Genomic DNA, 24,372 nt, shown 5'->3' on the forward strand with positions numbered 1-24,372 from the left:
GAGGAGCCTGGAGCACAAGTCTGATGAGGAGCGGCTGAGAGAACTGGGGCTGTTCAGCCTGGAGAAAAGGAGGCTGAGGGGAGACCTGATCGCTGTCTGCAACTACCTGAAAGGAGGTTGTAACATGGAGGGTGTTGGGCTCTTCTCTCAAGTAGCCAGTGATAGGATGAGAGGAAATGGCCTGAAGTTGAACCATGGAAGGTTCAGATTGGATATTAGGAAGAATTTCTTCACAGAAAGGGTTGTCAGGCATTGGAACAGGCTGCCCAAGGCAGTGGTGGAGTCACCATCCCTAGAGGTGTTTAGAAGATGTGTAGATGAGGTTCTTAGGGACATGGTTTAGAGGTGGACTTGGCACGGTTACGTTAATGGTTGGACTTGATGGTCATAAAGGTCTTTTCCAACCAAAACTGTTCTGTGATTTGCTCTGTTTTATATGTTCCTGGCTAACAGCATGGATGGACGTGTTAGGGATAAGTACTGGGAAGTCTCTGCTAGGGATTTCTTAAGTATGTACAACTCTGGAAGTGCACAGATGGCTTGCTTGCTCTCTTGTCCTAGGAACAGTTGTTACACACAGACTCTGGCATTCTTGCAGACAAACTGTTAACTTTTGAGTTATAGTAATGGTCTTGAGTGCTGTGAAATGCAAATATATGTTATTAGAGTATTGTAATGACTCATATTTAGTAAAAGACTCTGGCTTGCTTCAGTCCTACATAGCTGTTGTTAAACTTTTATTTCTTTTCCCTGATATTTTAGACTTTTTAGCAGCTGTCATTAATCGTGCAGTTGAACCATTTGAATGCTAGCTGGAAACAGGTGGTGCATGCTTGAAATATCTCGAGACAGATGATGGTCAACATGTTGTCACTGAAAATGTAGGTATTTGTGTCTCCCTATGTTGATTTTGTTGTAGGAGAACTTTAATATTCTTTGCTGTGGAGAAGTATGTGCAAAGAGTTGTAAAATGAATTTAGGGGTAAAATATTACTGAAACACCAGTTCTTTACAGATCGCTAAGCCTGTACAAAAACCAGCATAGAATTCACTGGCTTAATTGTAGAGCATATAGATTAAACCAGTAGCAGAATGTCATGACTCTTAGCTGAAAGACAGCTTTGTATGAAGCATTTCATTTAGGACTCTACAGTTCCCACCCAGAATATTCCTATGTTTGCTGAATGTGGCATGTGTATTAACATAGAGATACGCTTGCATAACACAGAGAAATCTTTTACAAGCAGACACTTTGAGAAGGCTTAAGCTTCAGGCAGGCTCTGTTATTGTGTCCCTTATTTGGATAGTAAAACCATCCAGTTTTCAATAGCTTATCCTATAGCGTAGCATTAGTTTTGGATCTTAAATCTGTTTGCAAATTGGACCTTGTAAACTCGCATCTAAAAGTGCATAGTTTTGGTTGCACTGTAATTGAAGGCTTTAGAGAAGAAGAATCAAATTGAGGCAATTAATTTGGCCTCCTTAATTAAATCTGTGGCTGAAATGCTCTTATAATTAAATCTTTTTAAAGTATTATCCATACCTCTGTACAATGTTGTCCTGACTGATCTATTCAGTTGGGTAAATGAGGGTTGATTCAGACCTTTCTCTTAAGCAAAGTCCCTAGACCATTAAGCTAGCTAAAATAAATTTAGACATTTGGTTTTCATTAGTGTTGTAACTGAAACAAAAACATTTTAATGACTGATCCCAGAGTATTTTGAAGTTTGTGCAACTTTGCTGGGAAGATATTTAAACTGTAGTATCAGTTGCAAGTTGGCCATGGGCCAGTTTTTCGAAGTGGTTTCAGAGCAAGATGTTGGGTTTCCAGAGTGTTACGAAACAGGAAAACTTTGAGAGGGGAGAAACAGTGGAAGGTAGTTATGGTAAAATTCACACTGGTGGAATGAAATTTTATGCTAAAAGGAGAGTGACATATTCATGCTGTACTACAGGGTGCTGCTTTATTACAGAGCTGTTTCAGTTATTTGAAATACAATTTTGAGCTTTATTACTTATATTAATAAGAATCAACTACCCAAGGAATCAGTGGGCTTTTTGGATGGGTTTTCAGTATCTTAAATTTGCACAAAATGGGATTCTGCTTTTAAGGGAAAGAACTTACACAATCTGAATTTAAAAATACTTTTGGGGAAAATATTTGAGTTAGTCTTGGGAGAGGATGTAAATAAAATCTGATAAAAATTAGGATCTGGAGTTGGTCTTTGACAAATAAAACATTAATCCGTAGCTTTAAATCCATAGCAGAAGCTGGTGACTGTTTACGTGCTTTAAGATGAAGATTTCCTATTCTGTATCATGCTGTAGTCACAAGAATGTCTCATGGAAAACCTGCTGAAGCTGTTGAAATGTTGTGGGTGATCAGGGGAGCCTCGGGGAGCCAGGGACTCCTTGAGCTCCACTGTGTCCAAAGTGGATTCTTGTAGTTCCTGCTTGGCCTGGGTACACAAAGTGCCAATAGTGGTGTTCACCAGAGTAATCTTAGGTTTTAGTGTTTATATTCCTCCACCCCCCCAATCCTGTAGGTGATTTGGGATTAAGTAGCAATTAGAAAATGACCAAATAACTTCATTTGGGCTGTTAGAAATTGGCAGTGATTTGAGCTAGGGCAAACTAGCACTTTGTGGGGGGAAGAAACCAAACCAACTAACCAAAAAAAAAAAACCCACACAAAAACCCACCACCACAACAAACAAAAACAAAAAGAAACAAGCTATGAACAAACAAACAAACAAAACCCACACACATGGAATTACTGAATTGTCTGTCTGAACAGATAGTATTTCGGTGGGTTCACCTGTACATTGTAACTTTGGTGAGGTGATTTAGTTGCAATTGGTGGCAACAAAGTGTTCCTGCAGAAATCCAAACAAGAAGCAGTGATCTGAGAGTGGCTGAGAGTCTGAGTAGCTTCTGAGAATTTCATGCAATTTTGCAGTTGGTACATTTGTGCTTGATTTTATATACTCACCTTTTAGAAATAATGTTCTTATGGAGAATGTGTATAGCCAAGTTGAGTTTAAGGCTATTATTGTTTTATCCTTTCCAACTATTGTTGCATGTCTGTTCTATTACTTCAATTTACGGTATTTCATGTACAAAATATAATATTTTTTCACTGGCTTTCTAAAAACTCTTTAGGTTTTGAATAGAAACATAGAATTTACAACTTTGATTTTTACCTGAAGTAGTTAAGTGATCCTCTGTCTTTTTAGGAAACTCTGTTCAGTGCCTGTCATGGAAATCTTATTTGAATGCCTGAATTAAAGGTTTTTACAAATGTGAAATAACACAGAGTTGCTGCTCTTCTGGGAAGAGTCTGAAAGGTAGCCTGCCTTTCCTTTTCTTCCATACTCTGTCTCTGGGACGTTTCTTTTGTGGTTTCACTATTGATATGTTTTAGCCAAATTGTCCCATATACTAAAGCTTATAAGGAACAGCTGCAGTTCTGAGACAGAATTAAAGGAATGGCCTGTTTCTCACATGTGTGCAGGTACTCGAAACATTGTGTACTTATACCTTAATGTTCTGCAAATGAAGATAATGGAATAGATGCAGATACATGTTTACTTTAGTACCTTTAGCTACAGATTAGAAATCCAATACTATATTCACATTAATTTAATTTATTTTTGCTAGGACATGTAATAGTAAAAATTTTTATCTCTATTATGATCTTGTGGTCAGATAACTATCTCCTGTGGTTAAACTGGAGATACCTTTCCTGAGCAGAAGATTTTTGGTAGTACTAGCTGAGTAGTATTCAACACTTGAGAAGGATTTGAATACTGACGGACTGCATGTTTGTCATAATTCAGTGTAAGGAAGATAACTTTATTTTGTGATCATAAAATGCTCGAAACACATAATACTGTGCTTTGAAACTGCTTCAGCCACATTTCATTTTATTAATGTCTTCCCTCATTCTAATGGTCATTAGAGGCTTTTAAAAAAGTATTATTTCTAAAATATTAATTTGAGAATTTAATTTTTTGATAATATTTAGTTGAGACTTACTACTATTTGGTAGCATCATAATCTTGATACTGAAATTAAATATTAACTTGGTGCTTGTACTAATATGAAAAAAACCATCTAGTCTAGGCCATGAAAAGGCTTATTAGTAAGGGGAGAGATGTCCAGTATTCCTTTGGTGTACCAATTTATTAACTACTTTTTTTTTTTAATATTCTGGTAGTTTGAGTAGCAATGACATAGAGATGGCAGAGGACTGAGCTTTAATGGTAGTGAGGAGACCGAAAGTAGGAAAGTCCTCATTTGAACAAGGCCTGCCAGTGCTGGGTATGTATCAGAGGAATGATGCTCTTGCAAGCATAGAGGAATAGAATAAGCAGGAGGAAAGAGAGTATACCATTAACAAGCTGGAGAAAAAGCAAGATTAGGAAGAATGAAGTGAACATGATGTCTAGGGAGAAGTAGCAACAGAAAATAAGATCTGTCCTTGACAGATAGAGGCATTTAAAGAGTATAGAAATGGCTGTGTTGAGCTTGACTTGTAATCTGGCTATTTACTGTGTTGCTGGCTGTGACTCTACAGCAGCTCCGGCATGTGGCAGATCCACCTTTGGGTCAGCTTGGCGTGCCAACCAGTGAGAAATACAGCCTAGCATGGGAGAGGGGTTGTGGGAGAATGGTTTTCCATAGTCTTTGCCAATAGAAGCAGCTCAGTTCAGGGGCTGAAGGGCACCAGGGCTGGTGGGGCAGGGATGGGGCTGGAGTCTTCTTATTGTAAGGAATCTTACTACCTTAGAGAGGGTGAAGTTATTTGTTACTGGTTGAGCAAGAGACATGAGAAACTTAACACCTTAAACATCAGATTTTTATTTCTCTTCCAGTAGTCTTTCCATTGGCATTAATAGTACGAGCAGCTAAATGGTCTTGTCAACCATAAAAATTTGCAGTGCATTAAATCTTACTATGTTCCATGTTTAGCATCATGTGGCAGTGAATTCTGAAGGCTGATTGGTTGCAAAGATATCCAGGTGCCAAATTTAATTTTTTATTGAATGTTCTCTTGTCATGAGCAGACAACTTGCTTTACTTCTGTTGTATTTCTCTTCACTCTAAGGCTGCAAGTGGGAGCAATATTCTTTCTAATGAGACTCCTGAGTGTGGAGCTCCAGTAAGAGCAACAACATCTGGTTGTAATAAGGCTTTCTCCTGCTTTGTGATTTCCACATGCCAAATTCTTAGTAGCTTCATCTAGCTGCATCCTGCTCATAAGATGTGAGGTGAGGGGAAGAAAATGAAGGTGCTGTAAGCAAATGGATGAAATGCAGGCAGCTGAGGCGGAGACAATACAAGGCGGGAATAGAAGATGTAAGTCTCATGAATGTGTCAGGTTTCCTAACTCTTTGAGACAACAAGGGCAGACAGACATTCCCCATTCTGGCTAACTTCTCTGTGCAGTTATTGTTCATGTAGTTTTTAGTATCGTTTGCTCCTTTTCTTTGCAAGATAAATAATTTTTGTAACTTCTGTGTCTTTTGATATAGATGTGTGTGTGGATTTTTTTTCCCCACTGCCTTCTGGGAAAGTATTGTAGTCAGAATGACAAGAATGTTGTTTTACTAGGGAGAGAGGATGGAGTTTAGATGGAAATTCTGTGATTGGGAATCAGTTTCTTGATGCTGGGAGAGAAGAATAAAAGCAGGGGCTTAGAGGAAGATGCTGCAACACTGACAGGACCTTTCCCTTGAGAGAAGGTCCCATGGAATCAATTGAGAACACCAGTGATGAGGTCTCAGGTAGCATTTGCATTAAAGATGCATTTACCAGTACAGAACATGGAGTAAAACTTGTGAATAAAACTTGCATGTATGTGCTTTCCTGCTTCGCATGTTCACATCAACCAGTTACCAACTTTAAAGGGACATTGTGTGAAGAGCAGGCTAGAAATAATTACCTTTGCTGTAATGCAATAGCACCTACAGATTAGAGGTCTTTTCGCTCCCTGGTCTGACAGCATTTTGTGCCTGGTGGCTCTTTCTGAGTAACAACTTTTATTTGGGGCTCTCTTGCTCTTTGCATCCCTGTCCCGTGAAAGGCCAAGAAGCAACAGACACCAATTAAAACACAAGAAAATCCATTTAAACAAAAGAAAAAAAAAAACAACACCTTCTCCTGCTGTGAGGATGACTGAATACTGGAACCAGTTGCCCAGAGAGACTGTCCGTACCCATCTGTGTTGATATGCTGTGTGTTCTTCATGCATGCCATGACAGTTTTTATCATTTATTTGCAAAGCAGCCCTATTATAGGGAACACAGTGACCAAAACTAACCACTTCCACAAATTTATGGTTCTTGGAAGCATGAGATGGGTTGATTATAAGAGGTGTAGTTCGTTTGGAAATCAGAAAATTTGCCTGTATGGTTACAGAATTGATGTTGTGGAGATACGGCTTCTGCCATATCTGAAACTTAACTTAAAAATATCTAATGGTCTCCAAATGTGAAACTTTGCTCAAACATTAAAAAAAAAATACTGTCATAGTTATGAACTTACAGCTCAACTTCTAGAGGAGATGTTCCCCATAGACATGTACCTCATGTGGCAATCATAGACTTTTCTCTGAAGAATCAGATATTTTTTCAGTTTTGAAGATTGAGAAATCCATTATCTTGTGGATTGGTTCAGCACAATCATTCATACATTGGAATCACAGAAATGTAAATACCTACAGTTGTGTATATATAGCAGTGTATAATATTGTAGCTAGTTTCTACAAGAGAAATGACTTAATGAGCAATAGAAAGCAGTAGTGCCTTTATAATCCATAAATAAGTATGCTTCAGTACCATTGCTATCATAACTTGATAAATGTTGGAAAGAAGCATGTAACTTCTGTACTGATTTACATGTAACTTACTACAAGTGCGCACCTGTCTAAAAACATGCAAACCAAACTAACCAGTCTCTAAAGTCCGCAAGAAAAGGGACTTTTGGCTCATCTTCTGGAGCAAGGAGATTCTTAGTTTTCTTTTTCTTATTGTACATTCACTTTGAATGGTCTATTGCTGCTATTGATGACATTAAAGATTCCAGAAGCAAAATTTTAATGTGATTAGCCCTAGACATTAAGCAGAGATTAAGGGGTTTTTTTTTAAGCATTCTTGCTTCTTGGAAAGTAGAATAAATCAGCAGACTGTGAAACAGGAATCAGTCTGCCTTGGAGTTTTAAGCTGGGAGTGGGAGTGCTGGAATGCCAGATTTCTGCCTCCACCCCAACTTTTCTGTTACTTTTTGAGACTTTGGACTGTGCTTTCTCAAAGAAAGGTCATGAGTAGGAATATAGTCCTCTGCTGTTCGTTACTGCTCAAAGTCCTCTAGGAGGGGAGAGTGAGTGGAGTGATAAACTGCTTTCCCTCTTTCCATTACCTCATCCTTCCACCTCCTTGTTTTTTCAGTATAAGCCAGCATTGCAGATGCTACTTTTTTTAGCCTACTCTTATAGTGACCTGATGGGCAAATAACATGTTGTAATGCTTTAGTGCAAGAAGTGTTTTTGCTCGTGCTGTGCTGTAGAATGAAAGTACATGCTTAATGTTGCTGCTTATCTTAACAATTACAGGAGAAGGTGATATTTGTATTGTTGTTTGTTTAGTTTTTTAAAAATTTCTCAAACCTGTATATTTCACAGATTGTTATGGGATGGGGTGGCATGACAAACCACCTTACTACTTGCATTTACTTTCTACCCCATCCAGCTTTGCTGCAGTTCATAAGAACATGTCCTGTCTGGGGAATGGAGCAGAGTTTCTCAAATGCATTTCAGCTTGGCGAGATATTTAGTGGCAACAGCTGCTTCCATCTGTGCACACGTGCAGGAGATGTTCAGCTGAACAGGCGACATGCTCTTTTCATTGTGGTGTGCATAATGCTAGCATGTGTTCTCAGTTTGCAAATCTGCAGAATATGGGATATTTTTTCCTGAAGCTCAGTGAACAAAATATGACTGAAAAAGAGGGCATGCGTTTGTATTTTAAAAACAAACAAACAAAACCAAAAAGACACCCTGAATCTTGTGGTAAGTTGAAGTCATGACCTATTTGGTCATGTATCAAAACTACTTTCTGCTGCAAAAGACAGTTATATTATTTTTCTTTGTGTATTCTATCCTACAAATGAAATACTACCTTCTGTCTAGGTCTCCAGAGGAGGAGCCAGGGCTCTCGGCCTGTACTCCCTGTTCCGACAGTGCACTTAGAATCTTTTTGCAACTGGCTGACATCGTTTCAAGAGATGTTTCAGTTCACTGAGCCTGTGTACCTCAGTCCACAAAATGTATTTTTGGTTCAAATATATCTGTTTGAGCATTGAGATATAGTAATTATAAATTAGAATTGGAGATTCATTTATTTAAAAAAAACAACCAACAAAAAAAACCACAAACAAAAACCCCCACAAACAAACAAGCGGGAATTCTATTTTAGAATAAAGACAAGTGAATTTTCCCTTTTCCTTCTGAAGAAAAAAAAAATCCTGGATCTTATATAATAACTGCAATTCCTTTTTGCCAAAATAGTGGTCAGTTACCCTACTGCTTTTGTTAGTTACTGGTTTGCAGCATCGGCTAACTTGAAGTCCAGCAGCCAATTCTTTTCTCTGCTACTGTGGTTAAACACTTTTCTCTTGTGCTTGCAGACTGAAGGGAACAAATGGTGTAAATCCCATTTCTGCACCAGACAGATTGGATAAAATTAGTGTATTGACAGCTCGGCTTTTGTGGAGGGGAATTAAGAAGTGGAAATATCCTGAGGGAGTCAGTGAGCATGAAGGACGAATTTATTAGGAATATCAATATTGAGGGCAATCCAAGCGATGTATGTGTGGCACAAAGCAGTGTTTTCTCTTGATTTTCTGCAAAAGCTTGGAAGTAGACAATTAGCAGATAGAAAAAACAAACTGAGATGTTGGCACACATCATATATCAACAAAAGTGGTTTTGTATATGACGTGAGCTGGAGGAGATATGTTAGACACACACTTCTGAACTGGAACAAGACAGGCTCAGGTGTGGTGCTACCTAAGATCAGCTGAAGAGAAGACAAATTAGATTTGCAGTATCCTGCAGCCTGCACAGAGACATGAGGAACCATGGCATAACAAATGTTTAAAACCATTCTAATTACGTTAAGGTATTTGGAGCCAACAGCTAAGTTCTGCTGCTTGCAAAGAAATATTTATGTATGGGCATAAATAATGTTAACTGAAAAAAAATGGAAAGCAGACCAGCTCAAATGTGCTGTCAGTCTGTTTCCTGTACAGATTTTTTTAAAAAATCCATATTTTATTCAAATGCTGTTTGAAGTACTGACTTCCCCTTCTGCAATACTGTATGTTCCAGTGATCAGTATAGACATGTCCCACTTTGAAGTGGTCTACACTTAATTACCTTGTTGAAATTCCAAGCAGAGCTCCACTTAGAAAGTTATACTGAGATTCCTTCTTGCCCTCGTGAGGCTAATCAGCTCAGACTCTGTTTATTTTCAATCCAGGTGCAACTACTGCTTTTTAACTCTTTTCCAAACTTTAAGAAAAACTGGATTTCCTAGAGAAAACTAATTTAAAAATTGTTAAGTGGCATAATATTCTGATACTGATAATGAGAAACTTTATTCTGATCTCTCTAAGTATCCTTTGCAGAGATGTGATCTTGGCAAATGAGCACAAATAGTTTGTGCTAATTGATTTTTCCACCTCAAGTAAAGAATGTACAAACATGTGATCATATTCCTGACATAAATCAGGTTTTAAGAGTATTAGAAATCTGCTGTCAGCTTGCACACAAATATTTAGCTTTTGATTATTTAAATTATACAGATTTGATTACATTTGGGGTACTGAGTAAGGTACTTTATATTCATGTAGTAGGCAAGATCAGTGTGATGCTTACAGTTCCTTGGACTGTGAATTCCTGTAGCTGTCTGCATCCAGCCAGAGTACCTAGTAGAGGCCTTGATAGGATATACTTGGGAGTCTTCTGACCTGGTGGTAGTATTCACGTTACGGTGAAATAATGTCAGGCCATTCTTGAAGGCAAGTCTGTTCCCTTCTCATCGCTCCTGAGGCTCCTACTGAGTAAAAGCTTTTTACTGTGGAGAAATTAGATTTCTATTAAAAAAAAAAATCATCATCTTGATGGTTTACTGCAATGAAAACAAGGTCCTGTGTGCCTAGTAATTCTTTATTTATTGAGACCATCAGTTCTGAAATTCATTCAGTTTACATGAGCAGTGAAAAAGTTGTCTGACTTTTTTTTGGTGGATACTACCTGAAGTTGGCTATGAATGTTAGGGAACAACTTTTCTTACTTCTGGCCTCAAAGCTGTATAGTTACTTTCTGAACCACTCTGCATGCAGTATGTTTAGTGTTTTGGTATCTTATAAGTTCTCAATCCTTGTTTTCAGGTTAAAAAGCCATTTAAAATACTCCTTATTTTTAATACTCAGAATTAGAAATATTTAAATAGCTACTTGCTGATATTTGCTCTGTTTTGTTGGTAATGTCTAAATTTAAATACAGAGGGTAGATGTTGTCCTCTTTCACTTTGCTTTTTGTAAGACTTGAAAATTTTTGCTTGAAGATACTATAGATCAAATAACAAATCCATACCAGTTACACTTGGGTATGTGGGTATGTGATAATTCCTACTAATCTTGTTATGTAAAAAGTCCCAAGTTAAACATTTCTGATGAGAAATCATTATCCAGGAAATAGAGAAGTTAGATTTTAATTTTATTGGACAAACTAAAAGAAAGGGTTATTGCAATGACAAAGGAAAAAAAGTAGCATTAATCTGTTTGATAGAGGGGTTTACAGGGAACTGTTAAGGACTCTTACAGGTGTTGGACTCCCTGGATAAGACCAGAATGAAGTTACACTTGTAGCTCTACAATTGGCTCAAAAATAGCAGAAGAGTCCATTGATAGTACTGGTTTAGGTGAATAATCAGCAAAGTATGTGAAGACAGTGACTACAACCCTAAACGCTCCTCATTTCAGAGAAAAGTTATGCCATTTCTGGCACTCAAGTAGCCACTGCTCAAAACCAATTCAAGTCTACAAAAAACCTGTAAGAAAGCTGATCGACGCTTCCAGATGCTACCAGCCACAAGGCTTTCGAGAAAGGAAAAGGTCCATTTCTACCTTATGCTTCTGTGGTGCCAGTCTCAGTAACTCCTGCTTTCATAGTCTAAGACCTTTTCATCTGGTTTTCAATATTAACATGAGGAAGTTGATGTGACCGTCATTTCCAGGTAACAGAAATTATCCTTGCATCTTATCGCTTTGTGACTTCTCCAAGACAGCGGTTTTCTTTCATAACCTATGTAACTTACAGCCAAATACTTGTCTGCTTCATCCCTGCTACCATCCATGTCACCAACCAGCTCCAGCTGACACTTTGCTACTCCAACTCATAAAGCAGTATCTGGGTATGTGAACATCTGTCCCAAACAGCTGACAGAAGTTGAAGGTACCTGAAGGCAGCAAAGTTCTCCAGGCAGGCAAACTGCTGTTGCCAGTCTGATCAGATGGCAAATTCAGTTCACGTTACTGATGACAAAGAGAATGCGTTACAAATAAAAGAATGTAGCCAAGAGCTGGACTGAAATCAATGAGTTGATCCCAAGGCTGGATGTGCAGCTCTCCTAGCTGGGTGGGCTAGCAGTATAGTTGCCCGTTGTTCTTAGAGATTTTGGGACAAAATGTGGAGATAACTGGTAATTTGGCTTATCATGCATTAATGTTTCTCTGTTCTGAGAGTTTATTAAAAGCTTTGTTTCTCTTCTCTCTCTTCCCTGCTCCCTGTCATATGTTTTATGAGGGGAAGAAGAGGGAGAATCTGATCTGCCCTGACAAAGGAATTTCTAAAACTCATCTTATGCTTTTCCTGTGCAAAAAGCATAATCGATCAAGAATGGGCAAAAGTTCACGCTAACACAAACAAGATGCTGAACTTGGATGCAGAATGTTGCGTGTTCCAGCAGTCTTTGCAACACATGCATGCAGACGGTGAATCAGCAGTGCCTAGACAGCAGACTACAGCAGCGCCATGGGATTTCTTGAAACCGTGTGTCACACAAGAAGGCTTATGACTTAGAATGTTTCACTGCTTTAAGGCTGTTTCTAATGTGCAAAAGGCATACACAGGTTTGCATGTTGCAGTGGTCAATAAGTTTGCTATGTTAACCCTTCTCATGACAGTGAACTCCCATGTACAATAATTGAGGCACAGAACATTGCTCCGTATTCAGATATAACTTTCCATTTTGGAAACTAAGTACATGTGTATTTGTGTGTACTTCTGTGCTGCCTGTCTCTTGATGTGCAGGATTTGTTCTGCCTGTAACTTTTCAAGTAAAACAGATATAATTGGTTAAAGACCCTTAATGTTTCTGCTTGCTTGGAATCCATTTTGGATTACCTGGGATGTAGGAAGTCAACTATTGCAAAATATTCTTCCAAGCTGTGACAGTGAGTACCTGATAATCTTAGTACACTGATTGTACTGATTGAACTCGCAAAATCCTTCCACAAATATTGTGATTTCTTTCAGATTGATAACAAAGCTAAGTCAACTTCTTATCTGTAACAGGCTGCTTTGGGGATTTTTGCCTCTTTTTGGCTTTTCCTTTTAAGGAAGGAAGATTTGGGTTTTTTTTAATCGGTATTATTCACAGCCCATATCTTTGGGTTCCAACCTGATGATGATATTCAGTCTCTCTGCTCTCCTGTAATGTTACTCTGGTTCTTAGGCTGATTTGCCCTCTTCAAGTCCTTTAGTTTTTCTTCTCAAAATATTTGTCCAAAAGGCCAGAAGAACAAATTTACTTTCATATGCATAACACTTTCAAATGCATGTGCTTCCAGCAATGCTGGGTGTTTGGCTGAGCCCTTCATATTAAGGGCAGGTTGAAGTCCTGCTTTGTCATGTGTATTCTTGTTTTTATTTGTCTGATCTCTACCTGGTCCTCCTGTGGCTGGCGTACTATTTCTCGTTTGTCTCGGCTGACCTCTCATCACAAATTCACAGCCGATATCTGAGCTTCTGGCTGTCAAGCCACGTTTTTGATGTAAGGTGATAGCCAACTTGATGTCTGTTCTGTTCTGCTTAGGTAGTAACATGGTAGTAATCATTGAACCAGGTGCTCGAAGAGTGAGATACTTGTACACAAATAATGGCAGTGGTTGCACTAAAACCCTTTAAGTGTAATGTAACTACTCCTACATTTATACAGGCCTAAAATTACATTTGGCCCTATGAAGGCAACTGCGAGGCTGATGTGGCCTCTGGTGAAAATGAGTTGGACACCCCTGCTCTAAGTGCCTAAACATTGTGTAGTGAAGATACGTCTGTAGCTAAAATCGTGTGATTCCTTCCTTGACAAGAATGTTTGCAGCATAACCTCCATTCAGTTCTGTTGATATTTGGGATTTTTTCATGTGTCGAAACAGCAGTGCTCAATTTGACTATGGAACTCTTATTGTTTGGATTGTTTCTACCTGCCTGAGACTATTGCTTTAAAAAATGGTTTAAAAAGGAACACTTTCTGTGGCACTTTAAGGCAATGTTATGTTTGATTATATCATGCATAATTAAGATAATTTATATTATCAGTAATAATAAACATAAATAAGTTTTAATATTTATTTCTTCAGAGGTGAATATAATTTTATAAAGATGTTTTAGGAATGTGTACTGAAAAACTGCTGAAGACTTATCTGCTTCATTTATTCCTAACTTTGCTACTGGAAATGCAAAATATGTGGATACCCAAAATGCGTTCCAGCAAGACCTACTAGCAGGCAAGAAGATTTCCGTTTCAGTGCTGCAGTTCATTAAAGAGTTGTAAACAGAAATACTGCAAAAGTGTACTGTGGGCATATGGCGAGAGATTTCTGATAACCTCAAGGCTGGCTCCCAAATGATCTTATTAATTCTGTGAGTAATCTGGGGAAAATCAGTAGGGTTTCTTTGACTTTTGCCCTCTGAGGTTGCAGTTTTTACAGCTTGGAGCAGCTATTAGCAACAATAGCTCTTGAAGTATAATTTAAAAAACCCCAGGAAATGTGTTGCTGTTTTTCTTTCTGATGCAGTTACGACTGACAACTCCTCTTCTTTTAGCCCCTAATTCGGTGTGCTGCTGTTCCTGGAAACCTGTTTGGAATGTTATAATGAATTTTCTCACTTGCCTGAAGTACATCAAATGTAACACGTGAGCCTGGTTTCCAGTGGAGACTTCGTTCTGTGTGCAGTCAGCTGTTTCTCGTGAGTCACCCTGGCTGGGTAAGGAAGGAAAGGGTTGCTTTGTGCAGTCTCTGGAAAGTTCGTGATTTTGATTCTTCTGTATTGAGAAGGCTGCAGTTAGTTTTCAGCTCATTCGTGTTCAAGATAACTAATCCAGGATCAGAAAGTGCCATCTTTTCTAGCTGTTAGTGACAATTAAAGCATCGATTAAAATTTAGATGGTAAGAAATCTGAGCATAGAGTGCCATGTTTTGTGGTGATGGATAGAAGAAAAGTGTGATAAATATTTGCATGTTTTCTTGTGAACGTGTTCTCTTTTTATCTAGCTTGAAGGTTTTTTTCAGTTTTCCTTTGAGAATTAATATTCAGTATCATTAAAACCTTGTATTGAAGAGTAACACAAAGAACTATTTAAGATTGAAAGGTGCTGCACAAGGAGAAAAGCAGAGTGGCATCATCCTGCCTAGAACCGGGCTGCCTCTTTCCAGATGCCTTTTTTGCTCCTGCTCCATTTTTTGCCTCCACTCTGAAGAGTTGACAGCATATGTTTTGCATTGAAGAGAGCAAGATTCCTGAGAATATCAGACATTAACTGTTTTGAAAAGTTTGTGTCTGTGGCCTGTTGTCTGGATGTTACTTATAACACATACAGAACTGTTAACTATATATATAAACATTTCCCATTTTAAGACTATTCCTTACTGTGTAATTAACCTTGGCTATTCTTTAAAACTGCTGCTCTTTAAAATTGCTTTTCTAGTGTAAGGTAGGCATGCTTACCGTGCTGTTCAGTGTTACCAATGTATTTCTTTGACGTATACCCACATACCTTTGACACTACTCTAGTTTTCCAGTTTAGCTAGCTGCATTATGTCTCAGCTTTTAAGTCACATTTGAAGTTTACCCTTTCAAACTAAAGAAATATGAAAGCACATAATTTGACACAACAAAGTGTTTTTCAAAGTTTGGTGCAGTCTTCAGTAATATTTAACCTTTAGTTACTGCAGTTAAAAGATAATGAGAAGTTCAGATTTTTTTCAGCTTTTAAAAATTTTCTGATAATTACTAGTTTTGAAGCCAGGAGCTGTGTTACTTGATTTATCAAACAAGTAGATAATGTATTGTGATTAAATTTATCTTGGGCAATCTTTTCCACTGTTTGGTATCTGTTAAGCCTAATAATACCAAAGTCACCTTATAAGCCTGAAAATTTATAATGTTCATTATAGCTGGTTAGTATTATTTTCATTATCAGCTTAGAAAAATCACAAAATCCAGTAATGGTAGTAGGAAGCATATTTTTCTCCAGACAGTTCTGATAAGAAAAGCTACCTTCTATAGCTTACTTATGAACTGAATAAATTGGGAGTTTGCGTGTGTGTGCTTGTTTTCTTTCCCCTAGTAGTTTTGTTTCATTATGTGTCATTGTTCTTCAGAGGCTAAAAGATGACAGTGTCTTCATTTCTGATTTTGGGCAAAGATATAAGTCAACCAATGTGTTGTATTTACGTCTCAGGACTGAGTCATAGGAAACATATTACTCTATTGTAGGTAGTATGGCCATTGATGGCATTTAGGCTTGTTCTTTCCGCTTCTCGTTTTTTTTCTAGTTAAATACAAGGCCAATCTTATAAAATAGATTCTGAAATACTCTAAGAAAGATGTTAAAGTATGTGGGAAGTATTTCCAAACCATAGTTAGTGACGTGTAACACACCTTGGCTTACCTGCTTTGTAAAACAGATTTGTGATACTTGCAGCATTTAGGTAGTTAGAGAGATCTAAAGTGTTTCATGATTATCAGTCATTTTGAATTCTGGTGCTCTCAACTGACCACAGATCCCATTGCAGACGATTTTGGATAATGTGCCTTTATCCCTTCAGTAAGCATATAGGGCAGGCTTCTAATTGTTCAACCAAGAGTTTTAAATGGTAGAGGTAAAGAATTCTTCTTTATTTCTTTTTCTTATGACTTCTAAAGCAGCTTTTATGAGAACTAAAAAAAAAGAAAAAAACCTTCAAGAAAAAAAAGTGTCTCCAATTTGTTGGTATCTGCTGTTATTTTTAAAGTTCTATTTTCAAGGGTTTAACATTCTAGCACTGTTGTTTTTTTCAGTATTTTCTTTTATAAAGATAGGACCTTTGGTGATAAATAGCTTGGAATTCACCAGCTGAGTAAGAGGCATTTAGAAAGTGTTTCCTGAAAGATTGTCAGTCTGTAAAAACAAAATCGTTTTAATGATGACTTCGAATATTATGGTTTCTCACTAATCTCGTCTTCCAACTTATTCCCTTAGGAGGATAAATAGCTTTGAAATAATCTTAGCCTAAATTGGAAGTCTCAAGACATGCCTTGTCAATGAGCTTTATGTGACCTGACGCTTCAGTGCTGTGGAAGGTACAACTGCAGTGATGAAAACATGGAACTGGTTAATGCAGCCTATAGAATCTATGTGCCCACAGGAACTTCTTGGTCATATGTTAAAACTGTCCTGCACATCTATACTTCTTGCAATGATAAACAGTGTTTATGCAGATGGGTATTCTACACAGTAAGGTTGCCTGCGGGACAGATGCAGAAATTTCTCCTTTCCTATCTAGACTGCTGCTTCTATAAATTGATCTGAGTTTCTGGTTCTGCTGATTCAGGAGATTTTGTCATTAGGAGGATTCAGGAGCAGAGGAGATAAATACAAAAATAGAAGCAAAGGTCCTTATAGAAGGAGGAGAAATGGTGCTGTAGCTGGAACATGAGGAGAGATGGTTATTGATAGGCAGAGCTCTGTAAAATAGGTTTGGTAGTAATAACCGTACCTTAGAAGTGTTTGTTCTCCTAGTTTTGTAGAAATTATGACTTTTTTTTGTAATAATTTTGCTGCCTTAGACTGAAAAGCAGATTTTTGGCAGCCTTTGCTTTCTTTTTTTTCTGATTTACCTATGTAGTATGTATATTGAGGAACTATAGCTCCACACCGTGCAGAAAACTAGTTTTATTTTAAATTTCATTTGTTCCTCTGTCAATTACCACATACACTCATATAGATTCTTTAGGAATGCTGGGATACATGGGGATGATGATCTCATTTAGATTCTTATTCCCCAAGTTTTCACAGCCATAAGGGGGAGAAATCCAACTTTAGCAGATGGAATATACACACAAAGAAATGTTTGCTTTGATAACAAAAGAGGCTCAGTGCTTAAAAGGATTTTCTGGAAGGATTTCTGTCTAGTTAGAGAGCATAAATTGACAACTTTAAAATAAAGAATACTATAATATGTTGATACTTTTATTCACAGCTTCAGCTAAAATGGCAAGATCAATGGCTTTAGCAGGTTTTAATTGGCTTTCTGTCCTGTCACGACAGGAGGAATAAATTCCTTAGCAACAGGTTTATGTTAAGTAGGAGAATTTAACTCAGTGTTTACTTATAAAAAGGAAAGGAAAACTGCTTTTGTCTCAGATTACACTATCTTCTATGTTTAATATCTCCTCGAAATTGACTGTAGCTTAACTCATTAGACTATGAGTTTGATTTAATAAATAAATCGGATATGGGGTTTTTCTCTCGTAGATCCCTTTGCTGGATGCATACGATGCCAGTAAAGAGCAAGCTGGCGACCCCTTTGGTAGCAGTGACGAAGCTGTCCCCCCAAAAGTTTCACTAGCCATAAAATTGAAGCTTATTTTCCTTTTTCGTGCTGTTTAATGCTTACATTTTGCTGTTTTTTCCTTAGGTTTTTCAATTAAACTTTTACCAAATCCTTATCTATAATGACAGTTTATTTTTTAGGAAGATAAATTGAAGTGGCGTATACAGTAAAATGACTTTTCAGCAGCTTAGTGCTGAATGTTTCCAGATATAGATGCAATTTAATCACTTCTACACTTTATGAAAAATGTAAACCTGCAGTTCTCTAAGGAATGTTTATTAATACCTTTAATGTTTATCATTGTATATGAGGAAGGTATACATAATCCCTCTGTGTTAGAAAGACCCTTCAATTTAAATTTATTAAAGATTACTTTACTCTGTCATGAACAAAGTGTCCCCTAAATCCAGTTCCCTCCCATGAAAGCGTGAGAATTTCTCTGCTACTTGGGGTCTGTGCAAATCATCTGCACTACAAAAGAACCCCGGCTCCTTCCATTTTAGGAATCTGGGAATGGTAAATATTTAGAAGTGCTGGCATAACAATAGCAAAAGTAGAAGGAAATTAAAGTTTGGAATCCAGTGCTGAGACACATTTGGCTTAAACTGTGGGTGGGAAAAAAAGAAAAGCTTTTCAGTAAATTGGCGAAAAGTTACGATTTTCATTTTTGGATTAAGTAATAAGCAGAAATGTTCTATGTAGAATAAACTACACAGTTTCACAAATAAGTCTCAGTTTTGAAAAGGTAGCCATTTAAGTTCTTGTTTAGTGTGTGGTGTTGTTTTCTTTCTGCCAGACGAGAGTATGTTGTTTTTCAGTTACTTTCAGGCAGGTTGCAGGAACTAATATTTCACTGAGCAAAGAATGGCACCGTTAAGTGAACAAGGCTTTTTATGGAAGACTGCTGCTGGCATGAGAACTTCTTGAATGTGAAGCTTAGAGGCTGGATGAATATATGAAGTAGACTGAAATTAAGACCATGGCATAGAAATTGATTTCATTATAGGAACTCTGGTATTTAGGTTGCGAAGTATTTTGCCCTATAAAAGATTTTTTTAAATAGAATCTCTTAAAGAATTTCCAGCATCTGTTGTTTACAGCAGCTGTTAGATATTGAGCAGAAAGATTCGTCTGTCCTCAGAATAGTAAGAAAAATGTATTCTTTATCTTGATAAATTCAGTTCAGGTTGAGTAACTCTTCGGATATTAAAACCAGTTTTCCTGGTGTGTTTCACTTATCTTCAGGAGATTTTTGGCATTGTGTTCAAATACCTGAAGATGTATGTTTTAAAGGCTGAAGTCTGTTTCTGCCAGAATTTGCTGTGTGACTTATGAGCCTATGTAAAGACCATTACAGTAACTTAAACACAAGCCAAGTATCAGCTTATCCAAGACAACTCCAAATAATCCCTTAATTTAATTTTGAACAGTGCTTCGTTTTTCAGAAAGAGGCCTTACAGAGTTGGCTGGAGGAAGGGAACTGTACTTTTGCAAAGGATTCCATTGTTTTGAAATTTGATTTATTTTTTTTTTTTAAATTCAATTTAAAAGTTAAAGCAAAAATTTCTGCATTTCTTTGTAGAAGGAAATAATTTCTCTCCAGGGGATAGGTAGGAGACCCTGCTGGGCAGCCTTATCTAAGGCCTCAGGGCTCTTAGCTCTCACCCAGCTTGCTCTAAGTTGTGAGGGCCATCAGAAAAGATAAGTTTCCAGTTAGTTCTGTTGGAAAGTTGTCAGACTTTACCATCACCATCACTTTTTAATAGCATTTTTTCATTACCTTTCGTATAATTTTGCTTTTTATAGTTTCCAGATGGTAGATAATTGAGTGCAGCCCCTGACAGAGTTGGTTGAATTTCAGATCACCTGGTGTCTTGAAGGCGAGTAGTTCTGCTTCAGATTTAGTTGCCAGTAGCTGCAATCAGAGCTAGACCCACAAACCTGTGGAACTATAGTGAAATATATTAGTATTAGAGGAACATAGAGTAATTTAGACCACTCCAGGACTTCAATGCCTGAGTTTTCTTGTGAATTTCTCAGTATTTTGATTAGCTACTTATATGAATATTTGTTATCTTGAAGTTTCATTTGTGTGCCTGTCCCCTCTTGGCTTAATCTTACTGAGAGTACTTTGCAAATTCTGTGAAGTGTAACAATTTGAATAAATTCTTACTTCAATAAGGTCATTTGTTCAACCTGGGTGCAACTTAAACCCAGTGCCAGGAGGTAGATGAACAACTTGGTCTTACTCTGTACCACAATGATACAGAAACTGGTACAGCAGAGAAGAGGTTGTTTGCCTGCCATGTTCATGTGCCCTGCACAAAAAGGTGATATTGAATCTCACAGTTAATTAATCAAGCACTTTTTACAGCCTTTTGCATCGTTGTCTGTCACTGGGTATCTCTTGTTATTGCATGCGATGTATTAGTTGTTAAAAAACCCCATTAAAATATTAAGTAGAAAAAAAGAAATTCCAAAAGGAACTGAATTCATAGTAAACTGAATTTAGATGATGAAATCTGCACTCTATGGTAGTTTAGTATCTTAATTGTAAATTAATACCAGTCTGCTTCAGGTTCAGGGTCTACATCACAACTGTTGAATTTTGGTCATAGTTCTAGGGAACTTGTGACCAGGGTCAGTGGGATTCAAGTATCTTTGCACAATAGCTTTCTACTGGTAAAATAAATCACAACAAAGCATGTTTTAAAACTATTTAAGGCTTGTGGGAGTATAAGAAATTTAATAGGTTCTTGTTCAATATTAGTGAATGTGGCTCAGTTGTGACAGGTGACACTTTACTGTAAGATTTACCATGACCATTTTGCGGGGTGTTCCATTTCTTCCCCAGTAATTCACCTGCAGCACCATTTTACCAGTTAGTTCCTTATGAGCCAGCAGAATTAAAGGTGTTTATTTTACCATTTGAAAGTAAGGATTGCCAAGTGTAACGTTCCAGTCCCCTTGCAGTCCAAGCAGCAGGTCGTACTGGTGTGTTAACAAGCAGAGGCTCTGCCCAGTCTGCCCAGTGCTGTTCTTACCAGTGCCCCAGTGTCCAGGTTCCACTGCAATGGCAATCAAGGGTCTTCTCTGCAAATGCCTTGCAGTGCTTTGATAGAATTGCCGGGCAACTCTGTGACATCTCCAAGAAAAGGAAGACTTAGCTTTTTATGCTGAAATCCATCTGAATGGTTTCAAGCTCAGGTTTCTCACCACGTAGAGGACTCTTAACTACTCAGCTGTTTACTGGGTTTGGATCAAGGGCATCCTTTGTACAACTAGGAGCGCAAAATTTACAGCACCAGGGTGAGAGAGGGAACAAGCAAGAGAAACAGGACTTTGTAATCCAGAGATGAGGTCACTTACCTGGGAGGGGGGGAAACACAGGCTGTATTTCAAGGACTGTGTGTGTATTTTACATGAAACAGTACACAGTTTACTAGCAGTCTTGGAAGCTTAAACAGAACTAAGCATAGCCTATAAAGTGGTGGATTGAATGATTTCTGTCTAAGTTCCTTTGTAAATAATTGGGCAAAGCTTTAAAATGGCAGTAATAAACACAGAATAAAAGTAAGATTTTTTTTTTTACATGCAGTTTCTTTTTTTCTTGACGTTTGCAAAATTGATTAATTTCATAACAGAATTTTGCATGGTGAAAGCCTCAATTTAAACCTATTTTAAGCTTGTGTTTAATCTTATTTTAAATGTACTCATCAAGCTATGGTTTGTGTGCTTGCCAGAGGAATTATTCTTGGTTTGTTTTAAAGAGAAATGAGCATACCGAAAATCAATAGAAATTGTATGTCCGCATCTGTGGATATAAAATGTTGATGTAATAGCAATACCTGCCAGCGCTCGTGTATTTTTCAGTTTGACTTTGAAGTGAAGAAAATGCAAATGTATTGTACTTCAGTGCATGACTAAATTAGGGTGTTAAAACAGGTTCTTTATTATGTTTACCTCTAATTTTGATGGTTTAGAAAACTCACTTGTTACTAGCTAAATTTACAATGGCAGTTTTAGGTTTCTAGGAAGCTCTGCTGACCTCTGTAAAGAGGTAATTCAGTGAACCTGTCACTAATAATTTCATTCTGCAGCTAATAGTAATGGGTTTAATCCAGAAATTATGAGCTGGGCCCCCCTTCCCTGAGGGAAGTATTTCTTTCCATCTTTAAATGTGAGGGGAGTGAGTGTAGTAAACTTAACAGGACCTGGCTGTTCTTTTATTTTTGAAGTCATGAGGCTTTTTTGCGAAGTACTATGCAGAATTCAGTAATACTCTAGCACAATTTTTCTTGAATTATGTCCATCTGAAGGCAGCCACCTGTGTTTCACCAGTGCTGTTTTAATGGAATACCGCTTTGTTTGTTGTCACTTAAGTGTTTACCTGCGGCATTGCAAACTAACTCATGGTGGCTGGTGACTTTTAGATATGTTCTGTGCAGAAGCCTGACCATTTCAATCATCCTCTGACTGGTGATCTATAGACCTTGGATGTGCCTGCTCAGTGTGTCCAGTAACCACACAAACAGAGCAGTAACACAGCGCTTGGGAAGAAAGTCGCAGGAGATAATGATGTTGTTGAACCAACTTGTTTAGCTCTGAAAGGAAAAGCGCAGTCATTCAACAAGAAAGCAAGAGACCTGGGAAAACCCCTTCAGTGGCTTTACCAGTTGCATCCGACTATGTTTTAGCATTGAATTAGAATGCTAATCACTGAGTTCTTCTCCATCTTGTCCTAATGAAAGAAATTCCTGTATGTAGGGGACTTGGAATTTCAGTTTCTAAGCACTTCAAACACAGCCCTTTGTTTCTGCTTTGTTATTTGGTGAGAATTTGAAACTAGTTCAGCAATAACTTGTTTTCTGTAAACTTACAACCAGAAATTAAGCATCTTGCTTCTGCTTATCCCTTCAGTTTGCAGCTCTACTTCTTAGTTATGGTCTGTCCTACATACTCTTTCTCAAGCAATATTTTAACAAGTTTAGTGCTAAGTATCAACTCTAAAGCTATTTCTTTTACAGTGTATACTACAAAATATACGTTGTGTGCATACAGACTTCTAAGTGGACCTAAATCATTAGTGTCACTGAAAGAAACTCATCTCCCTACTCCTGGCTGTTCTTGCCTGTTATGATTGCCATCCTTATGCTAGCAAATGTATTTGTACAGATATGCAGTGAGCTGAATTTAGAAAATTTATTGAGATTAAAACTGATCTATGAAGAGGAAGCATGTGGGTGAGCATCTTAGCACATGTTTGTGTGATAGGCACTTCCCTCTTAAAATTAACACCTAGCTGTGAAATTCTTTGTCTCTTGACCTTAGACCGAGCATTCCAGTTCCCATCTCTCCCTTCTCCCCTTCCCCCTGAAATATGCAGATTGCTCTTACCCGTGGGTTATAATGTGTCGGTAACCAAAGAGCTTGGGGTCACCTCCTTCCAGTCACCATCCACTAATAGTGCTGGTCCTGCCCGACATCTCGCACGCGGTTGTACTGGAAGGGTGGGAAGAACGCTGGTGGATATTACAGCCTTTTCTAATGCCTAGCAGTTGTATGCATTTGGCTTCAAGTCCTATGACCAGATCCATGTATATGATTTTGTTCACTGTAGGGGGAAAAAAAAATGTAGTGGATATGTCATGCAAGCATGAAGAACAAGTCATCCAAAATTAATTGGGATTCTTTCCTCAAGGTTAGATATTTTTTTTTTTAATCTTTGTCTCTAAAGCAAACTCCTTGGGAAAGTTGGTTGGTTTCTTTTTGCTGGTAGATTTATACATAAGTTGTTTTGGAAAGGGTATATGCAAAGATTAATATCTTCTGACAAATAGAGCAATCTTTCTGTGGCTGCTTTTCTGCTTTCAATAGCTCATTGGGCTGTGAGTACTTGCTGGGAAGGTCAGTATCTTAGGCATGCATTGCTCATATTAAAATAGTATCTGTCTGACTGTTAAATAGGGTAGACTAAACAAGGCTGTTCTGTTAAATAAGATTTAAAATTGTAGAAAGAATATACAGGTTTTAATATCTGAACGCTTCTATAAAGGTTCAATTGCTTGGTAGTAAACGAATTTCTTAGCTTTATTAAAACTAGCAGTGCCCGTGCCCTGGAACAGGTACACAGCCCAATTAAGTGAGTGGAAAGGGGAGGGAGCTGCCAAGGGGCCAAAGTTTTCTCCTACGCCCAGAAAGCCTGTGCAGCTGCTGCTGGGAGCCCTCAGCAGCTGCCGTGTGCCGTCTCCCGTCCATACAGCCGTGGCTTTCTGGTGCTGACTTTGTACAGCTGTGGTGCCGCTGGCATACACCCAGCCACTCTTCTTTGCCAGGATATATATATGTGTATATATATATAAAAGTATATATCTCCGTGGCTTTGTGTAATGACCCGAAAGGTACTAGTGTTCTCTCAATTTCCAT

General features: G+C 37.9%; 1 protein-coding gene across 12 annotated transcripts in view; it reads left to right on the plus strand.

Moving 5' to 3' along the window:
- The window catches only part of DISP1 (dispatched RND transporter family member 1), a gene marked incomplete at its 3' end in the record, with an annotated part of 90,164 nt that overhangs the window by 17,122 nt on the left and 48,670 nt on the right, over nt 1-24,372 (plus strand). Inside the window, exons 5-7 of one of the 12 annotated variants that reach the window (XR_013921944.1) lie at nt 13,739-13,990; nt 14,146-14,335; nt 16,593-16,749. The exons of 9 other annotated variants lie outside the window; for them this stretch is intronic. Of the gene's footprint in view, nt 1-13,738; nt 13,991-14,145; nt 14,336-16,592; nt 16,750-23,566; nt 23,648-24,372 lie in introns of those variants that run through there. 2 more of the 12 variants (XR_013921945.1, XM_080341345.1) reach the window with 2 other exon arrangements.

Source organism: Nesoenas mayeri (genome assembly GCF_963082525.1).
Source record: "Nesoenas mayeri genome assembly, chromosome: 3".
In the NCBI taxonomy this organism is placed as follows: Eukaryota; Metazoa; Chordata; class Aves; order Columbiformes; family Columbidae; genus Nesoenas; species Nesoenas mayeri.